This window comes from Coturnix japonica, unplaced genomic scaffold (assembly GCF_054131305.1).
Source record: "Coturnix japonica strain WE unplaced genomic scaffold, WE-NBRP24 Scf044, whole genome shotgun sequence".
Classification (NCBI taxonomy): domain Eukaryota; kingdom Metazoa; phylum Chordata; class Aves; order Galliformes; family Phasianidae; genus Coturnix; species Coturnix japonica.
In genome coordinates this window covers 1068425-1089899 of record NW_028188947.1, presented here as the reverse complement: position 1 = coordinate 1089899, position 21475 = coordinate 1068425, and the positions used below count along the sequence as shown (strand labels likewise).

Below are 21475 nucleotides of genomic sequence, written 5' to 3'. Positions count from 1 at the left end.
TAGGATTTTATCTTGAGAAGTCCCAGCATTGCTTCCCTTGATCACCCGCTTATGAAATAACTGAAGGAAGTTGCTTGCTTTTACTTTTCTGAATCTGATTCAGCAACAGGTTTAAAACTGAGGTCTTTTTATTTCCATTTAAACTGAAAAAAGTACAGAAACGCTGTCTTTGTTTGATGGTGTGCATAAACATTACACTCCCCGTATATAGCAAAAATAGGTTTTATTTATAATTTACATTTCCACAAGTGAAAATTGTACATTTTTTACATATACAATTTCATTCCATTAAATTTTCACGCATCTACAGAATTTTCACACAATGACACCTGAAACAGTGCAGGCAATAAGAAATTTAAATACAAAAATGTATTTATTAACCAAACAGTCGCTGAGGCCCTGCCTCAATTTGAGTGCTTTTATTTCCTATAAAAAGTATCTGCTTTCCAGAATTAACACAGGAGCTCTTCTGTAAAAAAAAAAAATCAAACCTCATTCTAAACAGACTCATCTGGTTCTGTTTTAACATCTATAGAGGCAGGTGTGCTCTCTTCTGCACAGGCAGCAGGGGTGCCATCAGGTTCTTCTTTCACTTGAGGTGAGTCACAGGACTCATCCGTTTCCTGTTTAACAATGTTCAACATAATATGTAGGGGATTTTCTACAGGGGTCTTGCTGGGAGAGGGTGTGCAATCAGATGATGATGTCTATAAAACAAACATTCACACAGCATTAACACATTGTTCAAACAACCATTTTTTTTTACCTTCTTTTCCTTTCTGTCTCTTTCAAAGCGCAAACATGTGGGCAAGCAGAGCACTCAAAATCCAAACTTCCACTTATTACTTTCTACTTTATCTAATAATACAAAGTTACTATATCATAGCATTACTTTTCCATAATTACTATCAAACGGTATTATCCTCACAGTGATGAAATGCTTAATATGTTACTGTAAAATATTCCCAACTATTCCCCCCACTGTTAGCTCCCAAGTCATAACAAATTTAACATATACTAACACTCATTTTTTCCGTTTCTTAAAATTCTTAAGATTACACATGTTAACAATAAAATCATAATGGCTTCACTTTAGTCTCACCTATATAACACGAAAGCTGTCATGGATACATCATAGCTAACTCTAACTATACATTACAAACTTGCCATTCCCAAGGCATTCCCTCTGATTCTTTGCCTAGGCACATGGAAGAGGAACTGATTCTGCAGACCTGCTCTATATAAAGACAGTGATCAAGCAAACAAACTGAAAGCAAAATAGTTTAAAAATATATATATATGAAAGTAAAGGTTTTCTTACGTTTTGGTAATCTTCATAGCAGGATGGATGGTAAATCTGCAAAATAATTGTTAACCATTTAAATACATTAGGGATACAGTAAAAGCACCAGTCATAAACAGAACAAATCCAAATCACACTATTCCTCCAGGACAACAATGTGTAGAACAAGTATGGTGTCAAATGTGACTGGGAAGATATCTGGTGTATGCTTAGTTAGGAAAAGCCATCATATAAAAACCTTGTTTAGCACAGGGAAATAACTGGACCAAAACCAACACCTACACTCACAGAACATTCACAGAACAGAATGGGTGGAAGGGACATCTGGAGCCAAGCTGCCCAGCACTACATCCTTTGGCTTTTGAAGGCCTCCAAAGAGAAACAGGCTCCACCACTGGGCTCTTTCCAGCACGGTCTCTCTTGTAATGAGGGGCCCAGAAGTGGACCCAGTAATCCAGGCAGACTCAACAATGCTAAGTAGAGAAGATCACCTTCATTTATCTTTTAGCAACATATTACGATGGAAGCCTATTGAGCCTGTACTAATGATCCCAGGACTTCAAGCATGTCCAAAGGTTGAGATATTTATACAACTAGAAGCAGGAAAACTAACAGGGGGGTCCTTCCGAAAAGATGGGTCACTGTGATCTATTTCTGTAATTCTTCTCTTACGCTTTTGTTTTGCTTTTTAATATAAATGAGTGCCACGTAACAAGATTGGATTACCTTCTCATGCATTCTGATAGCATTCTTTAGATGCCACTCTTCCTCTTCCTCATCCCAGTACTGCTCAAACTGCTCCCGGCAGATTTCACACCTCTGAAAGTTATTGAAGTAACATGATAGATACATGGTGTTATTAAAGCCATTACTGAACACCAACATCAAGAACTTGGCTAGTAACAGTCACAAATATATATACATTAAGATAACACGAAAACTACATTTTACCTCCACGCTTCCAAAATATCTTTAAGAAAATGTTAATAGAAATTATTTGAGTACAGTTGGTAGAATGAGCAACAACATTTGTCAATTGAAAAAGTTAAGTCTTTTCCCTTTAACAAGGAAGTCTCAGCAAGACACTCTGTAACAATCTAATGCTGTTTTACTGTCAATTAAGACAATCTGGTGCAGGGATTTAGTTTATTTCATGGCATCTTCCAAAACTCAACTCTGAGTTAGAGTGAGAACTGCACAAAGCATTAACACCCTTCACACTCCTCTGCAAAATAAACAGCGACCTCTGAGAACAAGGCACAAGACTTGAATCTACTTACAGACCATATGGGTTACAGCAGGAAAACTGGAACTCACCTCAACTGCTCCAGCTGGTCCAGCAGGCACACTCTGAAACTGCTTTTCTTTTGCAGCTTTTTCAAAGAACTGGCTTTTTGCACGCTCCTCTAGGTCAGCTATTTCTTCAAACTCAATCCAATCCTAAGGACAATAATTCAATCACAATCACAAACAGCCAGAAATCATTAAAAAATACGTTTGAAAAAAAAAAAAAAAAGAAAAGAAAAATGGAATCCCTGAAGTAACAGATATAATCAGCCTTAGTTTGTTAAACTGAAACAGTCTGCGAAAGGCCATTATACTTCAACTTCCATTTCATTCTTAGTCCAACCAAAGCAGTACGGATAACTCCAAGCTGCTTATTGTTCACCACATAACAGCCTTTTCTTTTGGCAAGTATTTCTGATATATCAAGTAGTTTTCATACATCACTGATCACCAAACTCCAATGGTAATACAACTTCAATCTCAATCCCACAACATGTATGTGAAACACCAAACCCAGCCCTAATTAACAAGGCCCAGGTCCTGCATTGCTCACCGTTACGCTGTAGTACCACCTTCTGTGTGTAATTTTTCGGCGAACGTCTTTTTTCGAACGGTTCTGGCGATAGTGCCAATCTAAATGGTCTGCATAAACGTCTGTCTTTGAAGTAGTAAATCTCATTCCACACGAGCAGCACTGAATTCCAGTGTATAGTTGATTTATAACACTATCATAACGCCTAGAAAAACAAAAAGAAGTTAACATTTCTTTGGAAAGAAATTGGAAGTTTCTCAGTAAGTTGTTTCAAGTCACCTCAGGAGTAGAAGAAAAGCATGATTGTCCTATAAGGTTAAAGCATTTGACAGTCAAAGCATTCATGTAAGTACATTAAAAAGCATTCAAATAAGCATGAACTACTCACAGTGAACACACTAGCATTGTTATATCACACCTACTCAATCGCCTTGGATTAACCGCCTAGATACCACCATGCCATTATTCCTAGTGCAGAGTAAGCTCATGCTGCAATACGCACTGACTGAGTTCTTCAAATTTAAAGTTCGTGAGGTCTGGGACATCGTGATCACCCTGGTCATCATCCTCCTCTTCAGCTGCTGGCTGTGCCGATGTTTCATTCGCTTCTTTAAAAGAAAGAATTTCATCAAAATTTCAGCTCATTTTCAGAACAAAATAAGGTGCACCTGGATATTATTTTTATTCAAATACTAATAAATATAACCTGACTACGTTAACCTGAATGTGTATAAGAGCTGAGTCAGTCTCATAGCTTTAAAAAGCGTACAAAAGACAGTATGCAACTCCAAATGGCAATTTAACATGACTCTACTTCATCTAAGCTTCTGGCACTAAAATTCAGTATTTAGAGAGAGACAAATATTTCAGAGACTGACAGGAATCTGATTAGAATCACTGACAAGTTATTGAGGTGGGGCACCAAAAAAAAAAAAAAAAAGAAATGGAGGCTCTAAATAGCTTAAAAGATACATTTAGAAAGTTAATAATTCACTTTATCACACGCACCAAATGGTTTCCCACAAAGATCCATTTAAGAAAAAAGAATGCAATAGTTCACATAGTTCTTACATTTCACTTTACACTTTAGCTACGCGTAAACTGGAGAGTCAGAATGTAATGAAAGCTACATACGTGCTGAAGTGGAATCCGTTTTTGACAGTTTGAGGATTCCTGTCGACAACAGTTTAGCAAACAATTCGTTGACATCGAGCTGACCAACGTGGTTATCAGGATATGAATGTGGAACTGCTCCTCCTAGGAGAGGGGAAATAAGGTCACAACACTCAAGGAAACCAAAGGTTAGCATAAAAAAAAATAATCACCTCCATCAGCATTTCACAACACTCTTTTCCTTCTACCCCTTTTTACTTCCATTTTTTAACTTCAATCTACTCATCCACTTCAGTTTGCCTCATACGCAGCCTTTGCCTCATTTCTGCCCCTACAACTTCCTTCCTAATGTGTTTTGAAATGCCATCTACCTGTTTTCTACTGAAATTCCCATGGAAAACGTAGTATTTTCTTGTTCTGTGCTTAAAGATCTCATGAGAATCCATCTACTTGTATCATTTACAACTTGATACAAGACTTTTATTACTAACAATTAATATAGTGGGAATGTGTATTCAGCCTGGCCAATTGAGGTGCCCTTCTGCTATGTGAAAAGCAATCCAAAAATTGGTTTCAGTGGTTTTGTTTTGTTTTAAAGTGTAACTACATACCAAAACCACGCAGTTAAAGCACTCACTGCTTGAGAGAAACCCCTGGAGAGATGACAGTACTCCTGAAACCCCACCTACTGCCATCTCACAGAGAAGGATGCCCTTTAGTGTACAAGGACCCACGGCACCATCACCGTACAGCACTAATTTTTGTTGTCATGAACAGAGAACAGTCCAAAGGACACAGAAGGAAGTTAACTATTACAGTACCTGCAGGGTTCTGAACAAAGCTTCCAGGATTTGGTAGATACTGTTGACCTTGGCCATAAGGTCCTGTCTGAGCAGACATGTGCGAAACCTGTAAAATTAAGCATTTATGCAATCTTGGCAAGGCAATTTGTTTTTAATTATTCCATCATTAACCTCTACACACTTCTCAGTACAAACTTTTCTTCTACTTGCGCATCCTTCAAGCACATTTTCCACTTAAAGTATTTCAAAGCAATCCTTTTCACCAAAAAAAAAGGGCTAATAACAAAAGAAACTGTTAAACGTTCACCAAGATCACAATGAGGTTTTATCTAATAACTGAGATAGTACCCATGACATGAAATGCATCCTGAAAGATGGATTTTCAGCAAGCCAGCTGCAAGAAACTTCAGAAAGAAAATAAATTTTTACAGCACGCTTGTAGTATGTCCCCTACAACCTCCAATCTACTGGGAGAACAGACATTGTTTTCACTGATTTACAATTACTTTCTCCTTTAGAAGAGAGCGCTTCCAAGAAGCAACAGCAAGGACAACTGACACCATAAAGCCTGCCAGTGCCATGATCATTCTTCAGAAGCTATAGCTTAAAAGTCTGCATCTTTCTCAGCTGCTCCCAAGTTATGGTTGTCTCCAAAAAGACTGCAATTATTTTGGTTCTTTTTAATTCTAAACCTCTCAGAAAAAGTAATTACATATATTCGCTTCAATAATCTGTCATGATTTGTAGGTAACATGCTTTGTGTAAGAGAAAACATCGCATTCTTCCTATTACTTAATTCATTTTCAAATAAAAGATACTGATGTCAGTGCAATATCCTCAGCTATAAAATGGTTGCAAAGAACTGGCTTTTAATTTCTAAAAACAAAGACTTAACAAATAGCAATGCCTGCCCCTTTTTCCTTGAATCATCCAGATACTACTTAAGGGTATTTTTAGTCTGCAAAAAAAATGCTTTTAGAGGAAAAACTGCTAATTTTCTACACAAGAATACTCCTCAAAGTAAATTATTTACTAGAATCAGTTATTACCTGATGACCTCCCATTGACATAATATTGAAGTTTCCGTATTGTGAACCTTGAAGTTTGTCGTCAAAGTAATGTCCGGATGCTCTCAATGCAAAATTCTGTGCTCCTGGGCCAGCTGGCCCACTGAAATTTGGTCCTAGTGAACTGTCAAACATTTCAGGCCTTTGGAACTGCATTCCATGAGCTGGTCCGCTGTAGCCCTGTCCGGGATGGTCAACAAACGGACCACTTTGTCCATATGGTGACATCTCTAATCGTGAGGCAGGATGGCTAGCTATATTTTCAAAACGTGAACCATGAAGGCCAAGGGGCAGGTCAAATCTTGAGGCAGGCTGGTGAGGGCCATCAAATCTTTGAGGTATGGCTGCATCAAATCGTGGCTGTGCGGGCTGGCCAGGAGCCCTTTCAAATCTTGGGCCGGGCTGTCCATGAATTCCATAAAATCTTTGCAAAAGAGACAGTTGTCCAGGTTGACCATCAAAGCCAGCATGACAGCCATCAAATCTCGGACCGGTCCGTCCCATAGGACCATCAAATCTAAGTCCACCAACGCCCTGGTGCACTGGTCCATCAATCAACCTGGGCCCTACACCTGGCTGCCCATGTGGCCCCTCAAATCTGAGGCCGCTTCCAGGTTGACCATGGGGCCCCAATGGCTGTAAATGCGGACCCTCAAACCTGAGACCACCTTGACCATGAGGCCCCAAGGGATGACCATGTGGTCCTCCCTCAAACCTGAGACCACCTCCTGGCTGACCTCGAGGCCCCAGAGGTTGACCATGAGGTCCCTCAAACCTGAGACCACCTGAAGGCTGACCACGGGGTCCCTCAAACCTGAGACCAACTCCAGGTCTTTTGAATCTAGGACCACCAACAGGCTGGCCTGCAGGCCCCTCAAACCGCAATGGTCCAAGAGGTCCCTCAAGCCTCAAAGGACCTCCCCCACCAACCTGTCCGTGAGGTCCTTCAAACCTGAGAGCCCCTGCCAGCTGCCCTGGTGGCCCATCAAATCTTAGGGATCCAGCTCCCCCTGCTCCTGCCAGGGGCCCATCAAACTGAGAAGCACCTGCCCCCACCAAAGGGCCCTCAAATCTCAGAGCAGCTTGTCCAGTCGGTCCATCAATTCTAGAACTTGAACCAGCAGTAGGGCTATCGATAAAAGGACTTCCTTGTCCATCTGCCCCAACTCTTGCAGCAGATGGTCTAGATGAGCCATCAAATAAAGGTCTGTCTTCCATTAGTGCACTTATTCTCGGCTTTGCTTCTATGCCTCCAAATCTTGACCCTGGACTGTCAGGAAATGGTTCTTTATCTGGATCTTCGTATCTAGCTCTTTTGAAACGTTCATTGAATGGTGATCTTGGTTCATCTCGAACACCTGAAAGAGGAGAAAATAAAAGATAAGGCACTGTACAGAGAAGGACCTAGGTGTCCTGGTGGACAAAAGGTTGACCATGTATCAACAGTAGGCCCTTGTGGCCAACGAGACCAATGATAAACCTAGAGTGCGTTAAAAAGAGCACGGCCAGCAGGTCAAAGGAATAATAGATGAGGTCAGGCTCTTTTCAGCAGTGCTCAGCGACAAGATAAGGTGCAATGGGAACCAAACTGTAACATAGAAAGTTCCATAAAAACATAAATAAAAAAGACAAAACACTTTACTCTGAGGGTTAAAGAGCACTGGAACGAACTGCCCAGAAAGGTTTTCCTTCTCCAGAGATAATCATAATCTGCCCAGACACTTTCCTACTCTAAGGTACTTGCTTTAGCACTGGGGCGTTGGACTATGTATCTCCTACAACTCAACAATAACTACTTGCAAAAAGATTGCAAATTATTTGACATCTGTAAAATAAGGCAAAAATGCATACCAGATTTCCCAAGCAGCTGTCTTTCTTCACGGTTATCAAACCTACAGACTGCATCACCATCGATCTTCTGGAACTCTGTTGTACCTTTTCCCTGCTGTCTGAGAGCATCTCTGAATTCATCTGATTCTCCCCAGTTGTCGTAAGGGTCGAAGTTTTTTGAACCTCTTCCTCCTTTAGTAGCATTTTGTTCCTCAAGCCTTTGTCGACCCTCCAGAGGTGAAAGGTTATCAGCAAAGGGTCTGCTGGTGCCACTTACAGGAGAGTGCCGTCTTGATCTTTCTCCAAAGGGTTCTTTTCTTTCAAACTGCACTCCACACTTTGCTTTCGCTTGCTCACAGTCCACAGAGAGCAATGCATCAGGTACATGATAATCCAAAATATCATCAGGATCCAAGAGATCAAGTCTTGACAATGAATGCTGAACTTGTGTCCTCTTCAGTTTAGTTTTATGCTCATAGTATGTTAACTCCGCATCCGACAGAAGAGGCTTCCTTTTCAAAGAGCCTTTTTCATCTGTAGGGCTATCCCACACATTACATCTGTGCTTTCCTTCCTGGTACTGGAACAGCTGTCGAATCTGATGAGCTACCACAAGGAACTCGTCTTGTGTTATTTCACCAGATGCTAAGCGGTCATTGGCCTGTAACATAAAGTTTGGATTTCTAAGAAGAAAAGCAAAGCACAACTATATCCAAGACACCTCTACAAATCAATCAATCAGTATTACCTTTTTAAGTAATTCTCTCTTGCTTGCAGACGTCAGTTCTTTGGGAATTTGCAAATTGGCATCCACACTTAACCGGTGTTGCTGTTTCGGTGCTCGGGGTGACAGAATTCCTTTAGCAGCAGGCCAGTTTTCTCGGTGTTGTTGGTGAGGGGATTTACCAACTGCTTGGTGTTCTTCAGTCTGCTGAGAGCTGTGAATAGGAACACGTTTAAAACACAAGTTAGTTATTTATTCAGGATGTATTACATCTCTATCAGAACCGATCATGGTAAAACATCACTATCGATTTAGAAAGTATGCATAATTGCCATTTTTTACTACAAGCAAATTATGAATCTCAATCAAGAACTTCTGTCAGCATGGGCTGTCTGAATGTTTCCTCCCAAACCTAACTGTACTTCAGCCAAGAGCAGAATTTCCACTTACTTCAGAGAGAATTTGTTCGAAATATGGTAACTTACTTTTTATTTTCCTCCCAACCAGGTTTCCACCTCTTGCCTGCTTTGGATCCCTGCCAATTCTCTGCATTCTCCTTTGGATCAGGAGAACCTTTTGTAGAATGCTGGCTTGCTGTTTCTTGGGGCCTGTCTTCTTGGCTTTTTTTCACCCTCCTTGGATCTTGCACCTCTTGTTTAACATTTCGCTTATTAGAATTTCTTTCATCTCTTGCCCCTTGTGAGGCTTCTTCAGCATGAGACTGTTTAGCGCCAATCAGGCATATCTTTCCAATTTTAGGAGTTGAAGAAGTGGGAGATAAACTCCTGAGTCTTCTTTTGGGTGGTCTCCTCTCTCTTCGTTTTAGAGAATGTGTAGATGGTGACCGTGACTTAGGAGAACGGGATCGTGACCGTTTTCTATTACTGGATCTCCCTTGTTTTCCACCCTGTTTTTCTGATTCTTCTGTAGTCACGTCTTGTTTCTGGACAACACCATTAATTGTTTTATTCCTGCTGCCTACTGGTCTATGCTCAGATGTCTTATGCTCATCTTTTTCTTTTTTCTCTGTATTTCTCCTCTTTTCTTTCACCTCATCCCCTTTGCTCTCTGGCTTTTCTTGAAGATGTTTTTTCAGTCTTGGATCCCGTTTACTCATTTCAGATACTTTTGTGCTTTCAGATTCTTGGGTTTTAGTATCTTTAGTATTGGGAAGCTTGTTTTTCAAAGGAGATGGAGATTTAGACTTTGTTTCCAACTGATCAGGTTCTTTCTTTTGTGGTTTTTCACCTGCTTTCATTTTCTCTGGCTTTGTTGAGCTTTGTTTTTCAGACTGGGATGTTTTGCTCGCCTTGGTATCAGACTGACCAGATGCGCTTGGTGGAAATTCTTTCCTATGGGACTGATCTTTAGCATGAGAAGAATGTTGTGACATTCTATTAAGTCGAGGATCTCTATTTACTATTTTGACATCGTGAAGTGGAGGACTTGAGGATGGTTTGATCTTCTCAGACTGTAACGAAGCCTGAGTAGGCGTCTTAACGGCCATGTGAGGTGTCTGGGACACATGTGGCTTGGAAGGCGCTGGAACTGAAGGTATAGAAGATGATCCTTGCTGAACACTAAGAGAAACAGCCTGAAATAAGGTGACAAGAAAAAAAAAAACCTAGCATTAATCTGTGTGATACAACACCTGCACAGAGATGATCGTGTTCTGTTTTGAAAAGAAAGATGAAAATAGAAATGTTTTGAAGTAGTTATCAGACTAATCCATTTAACTGAAAATGACCCATTCATTCCTCATCGCAGCAATTAAAATAACATAGTACCAACACAAAAGGCGAAGATCAAGTACAAAGTCAATACTACAAGGTCAACGCAGCAAAAAAATCAACAAAAGCACACCTCAATACAGCTTTAGTTTTTCTATACATTCCTCATTTCCAAGACAACTAAACGGCCAAGCATGTTTATATATTTTCATTTCTACACTTCTACGATATTTCACTTTAGTATCATCAACTTTCAACACAAGATGACTTTCAATTATGAATGTAAAAACAAAACAGGTTTAACTGCCACCGCCTTCAGATTGTGACAGCCACCACCCTCAATGTCACCCTCAGATTGTGACATCAAACCAACCTGACGTAATGAAGACAGAAACTGCCTTGACATTTCCAACAATCAGGATTCCCCGTTCCTTATGGAAATACTCAATTTTCTAAGCGCAAATGTATTCAAAAAAAGCCTTGTTTATGGTGAGCCACAAAAAGAGGTGGAAGACACATCACAGGCAGACATAATTTTCAAGATGAGAACAAAAGACCACAAACCTTTTTTAACCTGTTCTGAATGTAATCCTTAAGATTTTTATGTAACAATTACTGGTCTAGAGGACCAGATCAACTTGCACTACTCTAGTCCTAAAACAGCTCCTCTTGTCTAAACTTAACTGCAGTTACCAGTATAGACGCTAAGGTACGACCAAACAAAGTGAGACCGAACTATGGACCATTCACCAACTATCCTACTCACCAACTGTGCTTTAGTCTGTTCCAACTCCAGCATTTTTTTGCTGAAGTTCTAACAACTGTTTTTGCTTCGCAAGCAATTGCTGCCTTATCAGTTGCTCCTGTGTCAAATTCTTTTGTATTTCTGGAACAGCTGGAGGAGTAGAGGCACCAGAAGTGACAGCAGAGGTAGATGCAGTAGATTCCTCTGGCTAAAAATAGAACATAAGGTTACATTCAACATCTTAATGGATCCAGCTAACTCCATCTCTCTTAACTGCTAGTGTGATACAAAACTGGGACTTAGCTTGCACAAGTTAATGACTGCATTTTTTATGCAAAATACAAACAAAACAATTTCTGCTCCTCTAGGAATTGCCTACTGTCATAGGATTAACTGTGCCACCATGACAGAATATGCCATTTAACATAAATGTTTGGAAATCTAGAATTCAAGTTATAAATACTTTCAATAAGCCCCTTAAATACTGAGTCCATAAATTCCTCTTGCCTGTCTCCAGAGATCAGATGCTTTATTCTTATCACACTACGTTTGTCAAAAGCAGCATACAAACAACAAAAACAACACGTACTGCCATCTGTTCATACAGTAGGTATAGAGACTTACCGATTTATTTAAAAACTTAGGATTCACATGGATGCTAGAAGTATTCACATTTGGGGGCAGAGGTTTAATTGGCCAAGCAGGATCTAATGAGTTGACTCTGACGTCAAGTGCATACAGTTTCTTCAAAGGAAAAATATCGTCCCATGTGGAGCGTAATTTAAATAAACTTTTCCTAGTATTTGCATCCACCTAAAACAATAAAACAATTCTATGGCTTGTTAAGTTAATATAAAACAACCTATACTTTTCTGTAGAACTTAAGATCTCATATGCTTTATATTCTTACCAAAGTTATCATTTTAACACAACGAACTGGCTACAAAGAACTTGTAAGTGGTGTAGATTGATACATCTACACCAACAGAATCGGTAACAGAAGTTCAAATGCGGACATGTGAAGGTTTAATTGTGTATTACCGTTCTCTGAGAATTTTCTTTCAGCTTTTCCATTACCAAAATTCTCATTTTACTTGGCCAATTTCTGTCAAAAAAAATACAGCGACAAAAATATCCAAAGAAAATGCCTCTGAAACAATACAGTAACTCAAATGTTCGTGCTGAGCGGCACACAGCAACAACAACCAAATCAGAGAACAACAAACTTTCTGAACAGAGAAAGTGTTTTGTTGAGCTGTTTAATCACTGAAGGTTTTTTTCCCCCTAATAAATCCAACAAAAGGTGTATGAGTCAAAACGAACTCAAGTACATTTCCGTTCAACTGCAAAATCAGACCCATAAATCAAGCACTAATAGTGCTACAACCCATTTTCTCTTTGCAATCAGATGTAGCAATTAAGCTCAAAACTCACATTAAAGAAAAAATTCAATTAATCTCATAACTCAAGTAGTTAATTTAAACAAATGGAAAACATCTGCTGACAAAACACATGCTGCTGCTAGCTCAACCATTACACATTGACCCTTTTTTTTTGGCTTTTCAACCTTTTTCGGGCTACAGTTTTATTTTAGGTGTCACATTAAGACACGTTGTCCAGAAAGTTCAGAAGTTCTTTGAAAAAGAGGGCAGGAACTTCAATAAAAGTAACTCATACTTAGCTAATATGGGTGGGAGGTGCCTCTACACAACTTTCAGTGTGAGGGTATCAAGTTCACTGCTGCCATGACTGAGCCAGTTTCTGACATCGCTAAGTGTTTAAAGATACCTTCAGTGATCATTTACTGATAAAACAGAATCTCTAGCAATGTCAGGGTGAGAATTTCATCTTGCGATATCATGAGTTATCTAAAGTGACTGACACTTTACATATTTAATATCAATTTAATAGTTCTAGTTAGCTTATTGGACAGTTAACTACAAAACTCAGCAAATGAATTACCCAGAGCTTCAGCTGCAAGTTTAAATGCAACTATGTGAAAGAACACAAACCAATATTGGAAAAATAAGTAAATGCCTGCCTATCTACTCTATACAAAGGAGTTCAATATCTCTGAGCTCACTATTACAATCTACCCCTTATTTAGTCACTCATTGTACACCTGAAAAACAGATATAAAACATTCTGGGATCACAGATCCTCGCTGCTATGCAATAACAAATACACCAAAGCTCCACTTATCTCATTCAGATGCAGTGCCACTTTGTTATGTTAGGGCATACAGGAAACCACAGAAATTAACCATTAATTCAACTTAAACCCACTCAAGTCCAGTCTTTCAAAAGCCGGACTTGGATTTGCCATTCTCATTGAGGAATAAGCACAATTACTTCACTGGGTTTAAAGACTTAGGAAAAAAAAAAAAAAGTGAATACATTTGGCAGCAATTTTCAACACTGAATGAAATTAAAATGGGTATCTTTAACGTAACAAAGCAATAATATACTCTCACAACCTCCCCCCCTCGCCCATCATGTTTTTTAATCACAGACCACTTGAAGAATATCAGCTGCTAGTGGTATTTGTTGCAATTTAAGCACCCATTTTTCACACCAAAAATTAAGTGAATCAGACAAATCTAACTCAGAGAGCTCAGAAAACCTCTAAGAAACTGATTCTCAATATATTCCTGACACAAAGACTAACTACTTCCTTAAAAAATAAATCAGCAATTCATAATTAACTGTTCTACTAACTTAACTTACAGGCTTGACAACAGCAGGAATGCCCTTCCACATTATAGATACAGTATTTGCCATTCATAAAAAGCAATTAGTTCTTCTGGTTCGGTACCCAAGAAAACCCAAAGCTGAGAGCATGTATTTATTTTACCAGGAACAACTTTGCTTAAATACAGAACTTTTCTGAAAGTGTATATATACCTTTTCAAATACACAAATAAATGTTGCAACTAGGTTTTTAGTAAATGCAGTAAGATACTCTCTTCCAACTTTCTTGACAATTGAATCCATAAGGTACATAACAGGAAGCTTCTCTGACGCAGGAGCCTGGAGTAATAAGAAGAAACTGAGAAGTTTAGTACAACAAAGACATACGTTAAACTATATATAAAGGGATTACCAATCCCAGAAATACAGACCTCTCTTTTGGGTTGCCACTATCCACACCAAGGGATTTGCTTGGGATTTTGGTTTTGGTTTATACAAAAACTTAAAAACTTAAATCTGGAAAATCAATACTCAGTTCAAAGTATAATGCGGTGGGTCTACCACAGAGAAAAGGAACAACTTGGGTTAATCCTGTTTGTCTCAAAGCTTTGGGGTGAAAAAAGGGGAAAAAAAAAAGAAAAAAGAAGCCCACAAGACAGTATTACTGCTAGTGTACTGAGTGCAGCCTTTCAAAACCCACTGGAGAAAGTAACTTGAAATGAGCAGGAAGCCATCGCTAGCACTTCAAGGAACTTCTAAAAAATATTTTATCACTTGGACCTCCCGAATGCTGCTTTTCTCCATTTCACGGAACACAAATCAGACTTCCTGCGAACAGCCCGAGTTAGAGAACTTCGGTAGTAGCAGATTATACGTTGAACATCACAGTCCTTTCACAAGCCACACGCAGAAAAGGTCACAACTATATCACTGTAATCCAAGGGAACGGAGCAAGCAGTCCCAGTCTCTGTTGGCACTTCATGTGTTTGGGAGTAGTTAGAAGTAATCACACAGAAATTAAGGAAGCCTACTTCAAAATGTGACAGCATTAGTTTAGCAGTGCCCTCCTTCCAACATCAGCTACTCAGGTGGCACAGTCTAAGAACCGTGACTTCAAAAGAGTTGGGTTATTTAAGTCTTCATTTTTTGGTAATGTTTATTATGTTCTCTAGCCCACGTTCCAATAACCACACAAATGGAATCCCAGATTTGAACCTCTTGTTTTCAGGTGATCTAGACAGTACCCCCTAAGCAAAGAAAGAGACCCACACAGAGCTAAACCAACAGCAGGGAGGCTCCGCATACCACCAGAACACACAGAATGCTAACGCTGAGCTCATCACCACAGAATTCCCACTCTTCTTTCAAATAACGTATGAAAGCTATTGTTGGAAATGTGCGGCTTTGGTTTTTTTTTTATTAGTTTCCTAAAAAAAACTTAAAAAAAAAAAACAACTGAAAATCAAACCATAATCAAACCCCGAGTCACAAACTTGCAAAGAAAAAAAAGACTTTAAAAACCAACTTTGTACACAAAATGGGTCTCAGAAACAAACTCTGCACTATACAATGGTAAATAAAAAGACAAATACATATTTCACACTTTTTATTTACATATTTTTTTATCATAGCAGTCACGCATCTCAGAGCCATTAATTCAGTCGTAAAGCAGAGCACTCCAGTTTTACACTAAACAAAACTGCCTCCAGGCAACACTTTTTAAAAGTGGCTTAAGCAAAGGAGAGCACTTTCCCCCAAAAAAAACAAGTAAGAAAACTTGCCTTGAATAAACCACAGTCACAAATAGTAACTAAGGCAAAACTAACCATTGATACAAGATTAAAGACAGCTTTCAAAAGAAGGAGGAAAAAAAAATTAAAAACACACTTCAGGGCAGGCTCTAAAACACCCAGAAATGAAGAAATTTGACAGCATTGATATTTATCACATGTTATATACATCCACCACTGCCCTTTAGGAGATATAATGGTGAGATCTATTCGATTATGACGTCACCTCCCCAAGGAATGGCAAAGCTTGGCCACTGGTAGCATTTAAAACTAGACTGGAAGAGGTCTGTGGAACGCTAAAGAGCCATCCTGCATTGGTAGAAAGACAGATTAAATAATGTAAGAGATCTTTCCCTCCCCAGCATTAAGACAATACAATTCTCACCATTATAAATAGTTATTTAAAGCCAAAGGGGGGAAAAAAAGGCCTATATTAGAGGGAGCCTGGTATTAGAGGGAGCAAGGGAGACAATGGGGAAGGGGTGACTGGCAAGAACACACAGTGGATTGAAGAAATAACCCTTTTCTTACAGAAAGCTGCAATAGAAAGGTACAGTAACCCCCCACCCCGCCCCCATCCGTGTTCTGAGGCTGACTGATGTCAGCAACTGCCTGGGTTGGGCTCAGAGGGAGCCTCCTCTTTCCCTTCCTTTTCTATCACGTGCCTTTCAGACGCCATGTTAGGATCCTACAGGCTTTTCTACACAGTCGGGGAGAATTTCTTCTTCCCATCCTCACCAAATCAAACTCGCTAACCAAGACACGTGAAGATAACACAGCACTTGCTTTACTTAGGGCAAACAGCCACCTGCAAGCCAAATGGGTTACCCCAAGCCCACATCGCTTTCTCTAAGCAGAAAACACAAGAATCACCCGACCAGCAACACACACACTTCCCTACTAAGAGCAGATGATCGCCTTTCACCTCAAAACTTCCCTGCAAGATCAGTCCCCCACCCTTACTCCTCCAGTTAATATCTCACTGGGAAAATAACCTTATCTTTCAAACTACAAACAATACTTTAAAATAAATCATTATAATTAGCCTTTCTAAAGCAGATGATTTCTGTGCTATAAACTCAACCTTATTTATATTCCTTCACGCTACCTGGATATAAATTGGGGGGGGGGAAACAACAAACCTGCACAAGGTCAGGCTCTCGCTAACGAGACTTATAAAATCGTTATCTACGTTAGAAATTGCTAAATTCAACGGTTTCGACACCAGTTTAAAGGGGAAAACTCAGTTCCAAGGGCGAGGCTCTGCCCAGTCACGGCCGGGCCGCCATGTTGCATCTGTTACCGAACCCAAGGGACCCCAACCCGTCCGGGTGCCCTCGGGTCCCCTGTTCCCTACGGGGTGTGGGAATAAGGGGCAGCCCTCAGCCTGGCCAGGAAGGGAGGGGTAAAAGGCCGCTTAGGGGAGGGCCATGCTCCCTGCCGAGCCACGCTGTCCTCCGCTTGCTCCCAACGACGACCCTCGGGCCTGCTGCCCCCACACCCCCTCCCTCAGCTCTCCCTGCTCCCCCCATTGCCATCTCTGACCCTGGGAGCACCTCACTCGAGGCCCCGAGCCCTGCTCCCCTTCCCTCCCCCTCCCAGCCTCGGCCCCGCTGCCTCCCTCTCTCGGGCCCTCCTTCTCTCCCTGCCTCCTCCGTCCCTCAGCCCTTTCTCCTGACACCGGCCAGTCCCCCCAGCAGTATAGGTAGGAGTAGTAGGCGGTTGAATATAAAACCTTGGCGATTTGCGCCTCGATCAGGGAGACGATGTCCTTGGCGAAGGGCACGTTCTCCTTGGCCAGGATGGTCAGCATGTTGATGTGAGGTTTGCTGTTGAACGTCAGGTCCTCCAACAATGACTGGTAATCGCGGCACGTGTCCTCCCGGGCCTCGCTGCTACCAGCGCTGCTCTCCGGGGCCGACATGTTCCTCCGACCGGGGCCCGCACCAGGACCCGACCCACCGACCGACGGCCCCCTCTCCGCGATTCCCCTGCCGCCTCCGCCGCCGAGCGACGCTTCCCCCCCTCCGCTGCTGCTGGGCTCCTCTACCGCATCCTCCGAGCTGCGGCTCCGCTGCTTAATGACGCTGCTAGTGCCGTCCAGATCGCCGATGTGCTTCCGACCACCGCCAGCTCAAGTCTCAACGCTCACAAAATGGCGGCGGCAGCTACGGCTCGTGAACCGCTTCCTCCAACCGTTGCGTCATGTGAAATTGGGCTGAGGGAAAAAAGGGGCCGGCAGCTTGGAATGCCCCTTTTGTTCGCTCAGCGCGTCCCCATTGGGTGACGCTCAACCGCTCCGCATGCGATTGGCTCGACCTGAAGAACGTGAATGTGATTCGCTGGACCATCTCAATCTACAGATGATTGGTTGCTATGGCCAAAAACCCGCCCTCACCTCTGCGTTCATACTTACGATTGGTTGTTTTTCCCCACTCCCCTCCTCTAACTCCCCGGGCCAATCCCTCCCGCCTTCCCCTTCAGCCCTCAGTTCTGATTGGTGCTCCGCTGCGATCCCGCCTTTCCTCCTCACCCTCCACAGAGTCACACAGAATCAGTCACAGAATGACCCGGGTTGGAAGGGACCTCAAGGATCATGTAGTGCCAACCCCCTGCCTAGCAGGGCCACCAAACATAAACCTTTACTAGATCAAACATACACATTTACTAGATCAAACATAGATCTTTACTAGAACAGGTTCGCTATTGGCCAGCCGTTGTTGTGGTAACGCGGCTTTCCGTAGTCGTAGTAACAAAGCCTGCTCATGATATTCTCCCAAAGATAATAATAAAGCTTGTGGAAATAAACTCAGTGACGAAGTGTTTTCTCCACAGCCCTTCCAAAATGCTGCTCCTTTATGAGGAAACAAAACTGAACTTGATGCCTCTATGAGACAGGCAGGGCAGCCAGGCCTGATAGGTAGATAGAAATACTATCATAGAATCACCAAGGTTGGAAAAGACCTAAAGCATCATCCAGTCCATCCACCTACCACCAGTATTTGCCCACTAAACCGTGGTAAGAAGCCATTCAAGAATTAAGTACTTTCCCAAACATCTAAGGTTGCAGATACTACCAGAGTAAAACACCGTAGGTTTTCAAACATCAGTTTAATTACATGTAGATTACCTCACTGTACTGTAGGTTTTCGAACATCAGTTTAATTACATGTAGATCACCTCACTGTACATGAGCTCAAGTCCTTTGTTCTCCAGCCCAGATTCACTTAAGGAAGCAGACGGTGTTTCTCTGTGGTTCACAGAATCACAGAATTATCAAGGCTGGAAAAGACCTGGAAGATCATCCAGTCCAACCATCACCGATACTTCCTGGCTAAATCATATTCCTCAACACCACATCCAAGCGTTTCTTGAACACTCCCATGGTCGGTGACTCCACCACCTCCCTGGGCAGTGCATTCCAATGCCTGACTACCCTTTCCGAGTAGTAAAATTTCCTCCCAAAGGAGGAAATACTGTTTTCCCCAAAGGGGAAAAGGAGCCCTGCAAGGGGAAAAGGAGCCCTGCAAGGGGAAAAGAGCAAGGAAAAGCAGCCCTGAAAGAGAAAAGCATTACAGAATTGGAAAAGGAGCCCTGCAAGGGGAAAAGGAGCCCTGCAAGGGGAAAAGAGCAAGGAAAAGCAGCCCTGAAAGAGAAAAGCATTACAGAATTGGAAAAGGAGCCCTGTGTAGAGAGTGTTTTTTACAGCTAGCTGAGAAGTGTCGTAAACACAGTGCAGTTAATCAAGCAGCCATGCCACCTGCAAGGACAGTGAGATCAACAGGATGCCCTGGGATGGTGAGAAACTAACCATGGTTTTGTGAACTCGGCAAGGGAGTAACTTTCAGGATGATAACAACAAGCTGCAAAGATACTCGGGGATGGTATGTAATTGGGAACCAATGAAGAGCTCCACATTTGCAATATGTATGAGCTAATTATCCGTATTATAAAGGTACACGCAGCCAAGGAATAAACGAGAATAGCTGATCATATGTCAATGACAGGTGTGGTCGTCTGCTTTTCTCCCGCCTTATGTGGATCATCATTTTGAGGCTTCCCCAGTGCTCAAGGAACAGCCTATGGTTAATGTTTGGAATATGGCCACAGGACTTTGGGACTGTTCCCTACCACTGACAACTTGGGGTTGTGAATATGCTCGTATTTCCACAGGGACTGGCCCTATGTGGGTTCCAGCATGATATCTTCGGTCTCATCTGAAGGCAGAAAATAGCATCCAGCCTTCATAGTAATTGTAATTGTGTGTTTCTTACTTAGTGATATTGCTTTGTAACTTGCTGTGTTATAGATAATATTAGTAATAGTTTGACATAGTGTGTGATTTTCTGTTTTACCAATGCAGTCTCAAGATTTAGAGTTTAAGGCATTAGCTAGGATGTTGTGTGCTTCTTCTATTTTAGTAATAGATCAGATGTATATTAAACAGGATTTGATCTAATCAATACTAGAATCTACAGGAATAGCTCTTTTAATGTTTTAGTACTGTTTGGTTATGATGTTATTAGCCTATTAGTTAGCTTTTCTTAATTTGCAAAGACAAAACCTGGAAAGGAATCCCAGACAAAGAGATGACCCTGTAACATAGAATAGATATCTCTCTTACATCCAACTAATTGGGATTTTTGAAATATAACCATGCATCGTTTTAGACAAAAGTGCATGCTAATAGAACTAAATTTGATAGTTTATTCTGTTTTCCAAGCAGGTGTTCCACTTGGGCTCTATATCACACACTGGCCATGCGGATATGGTGTACAACTGGAAGAAATCCTTCAGACCCTGAATGCAGGAGAGAATCTGTGATGGGTGAGAGAGGAAATGTGCACCTTGAAGCAGGGGATGCCCTGCTGGCACTACCTGTCGCATCCACCACCAACATGGCTTGCTGTTTCTCAAGGGTCAATAAGTAATAATGCCCCTAGTGATACTCTAGTACGTTTGTCCTCTAAAATTGGTTCTATTTGACATGCTACTTCATAAAATTGCACGATCATTAATCAATTATTAGCCCGGATAACTCAGTCGGTAGAGCATGGTTATGAGCATCTTAAAAGCATTTATTGCACAAATTTTAGTGGTCATTAAAATCAATATATCAGAGTATATGAAAATTGAAGACTTTTCCTGATCAGTTACAGATTAACACAATGGGACCCTCATGGATTTATTTTCAGGTTACAGAAACTTAGGTTGCAGTACAAACATGTTTGTTCTTTTTAGTGGGTTTAACAGTAATGTTGTTATGTTGTATTTGACTTGTCTCTTTTTTCACTTTTAGAGTATTGTCAATCGAGGCCTTGATTGAGTTATAATAGTTATGTTATTAATTTAAGTAGTGTTGCTATTCTATAGGCAGTATTGTAAGAAAAATTCTACGGAGCGTCCGTCATGGATCCAGATGAGAAGTTCACAGAACAGCAGCTACGAAGCAGGATAAAACTACATGAGAACTGATTGAACAAATGAACTGAACTGCTTGTTAAATATGATTAATCGGTCGTTAAATCAAACCCTTTTTCAGCCTAAAAGAAAACAGGGGAAATGTAGAGTGTGTTTTTTACAGCTAGTTAGCTGAGAAGGGTCGTAAACACGGTGCAGCTAAGCAAGCAGCCATAACACCTGCAAGGACAGCAAGAACAACAGGATGCCCTGGGATGGTGAGAAACTAGCCATGGTTCTGGGAACTCAGCAAGGGAGTAGCTTTCAGTTGATAACAACAAGCTGTTAAGATACTCGGGGATGGTATGTAATTGGGAACCAATGATGAGCTCCACTTTTGCAATATGTATGAGCTAATTATCCGTATTATAAAGGTACACGCAGCCAAGGAATAAACGAGA

At 41.2% G+C, this 21475-nt stretch overlaps 1 pseudogene across 1 annotated transcript; it reads right to left on the bottom strand.

The window, feature by feature from the left end:
• Positions 1-206: 206 nt before the first annotated feature.
• On the bottom strand, positions 207-17610 carry LOC146752534 (pre-mRNA cleavage complex 2 protein Pcf11-like; annotated as a pseudogene). The gene is made up of 16 exons (XR_014940551.1): positions 17350-17610; positions 14038-14163; positions 11759-11947; positions 11156-11342; positions 9145-10253; positions 8684-8873; positions 7957-8596; positions 6088-7463; positions 5057-5144; positions 4257-4379; positions 3625-3730; positions 3144-3327; positions 2621-2743; positions 2030-2122; positions 1322-1357; positions 207-707 (listed from the first exon to the last, which is right to left on the bottom strand). The product of XR_014940551.1 is annotated as a pre-mRNA cleavage complex 2 protein Pcf11-like (transcript).
• Positions 17611-21475: the final 3865 nt, after the last annotated feature.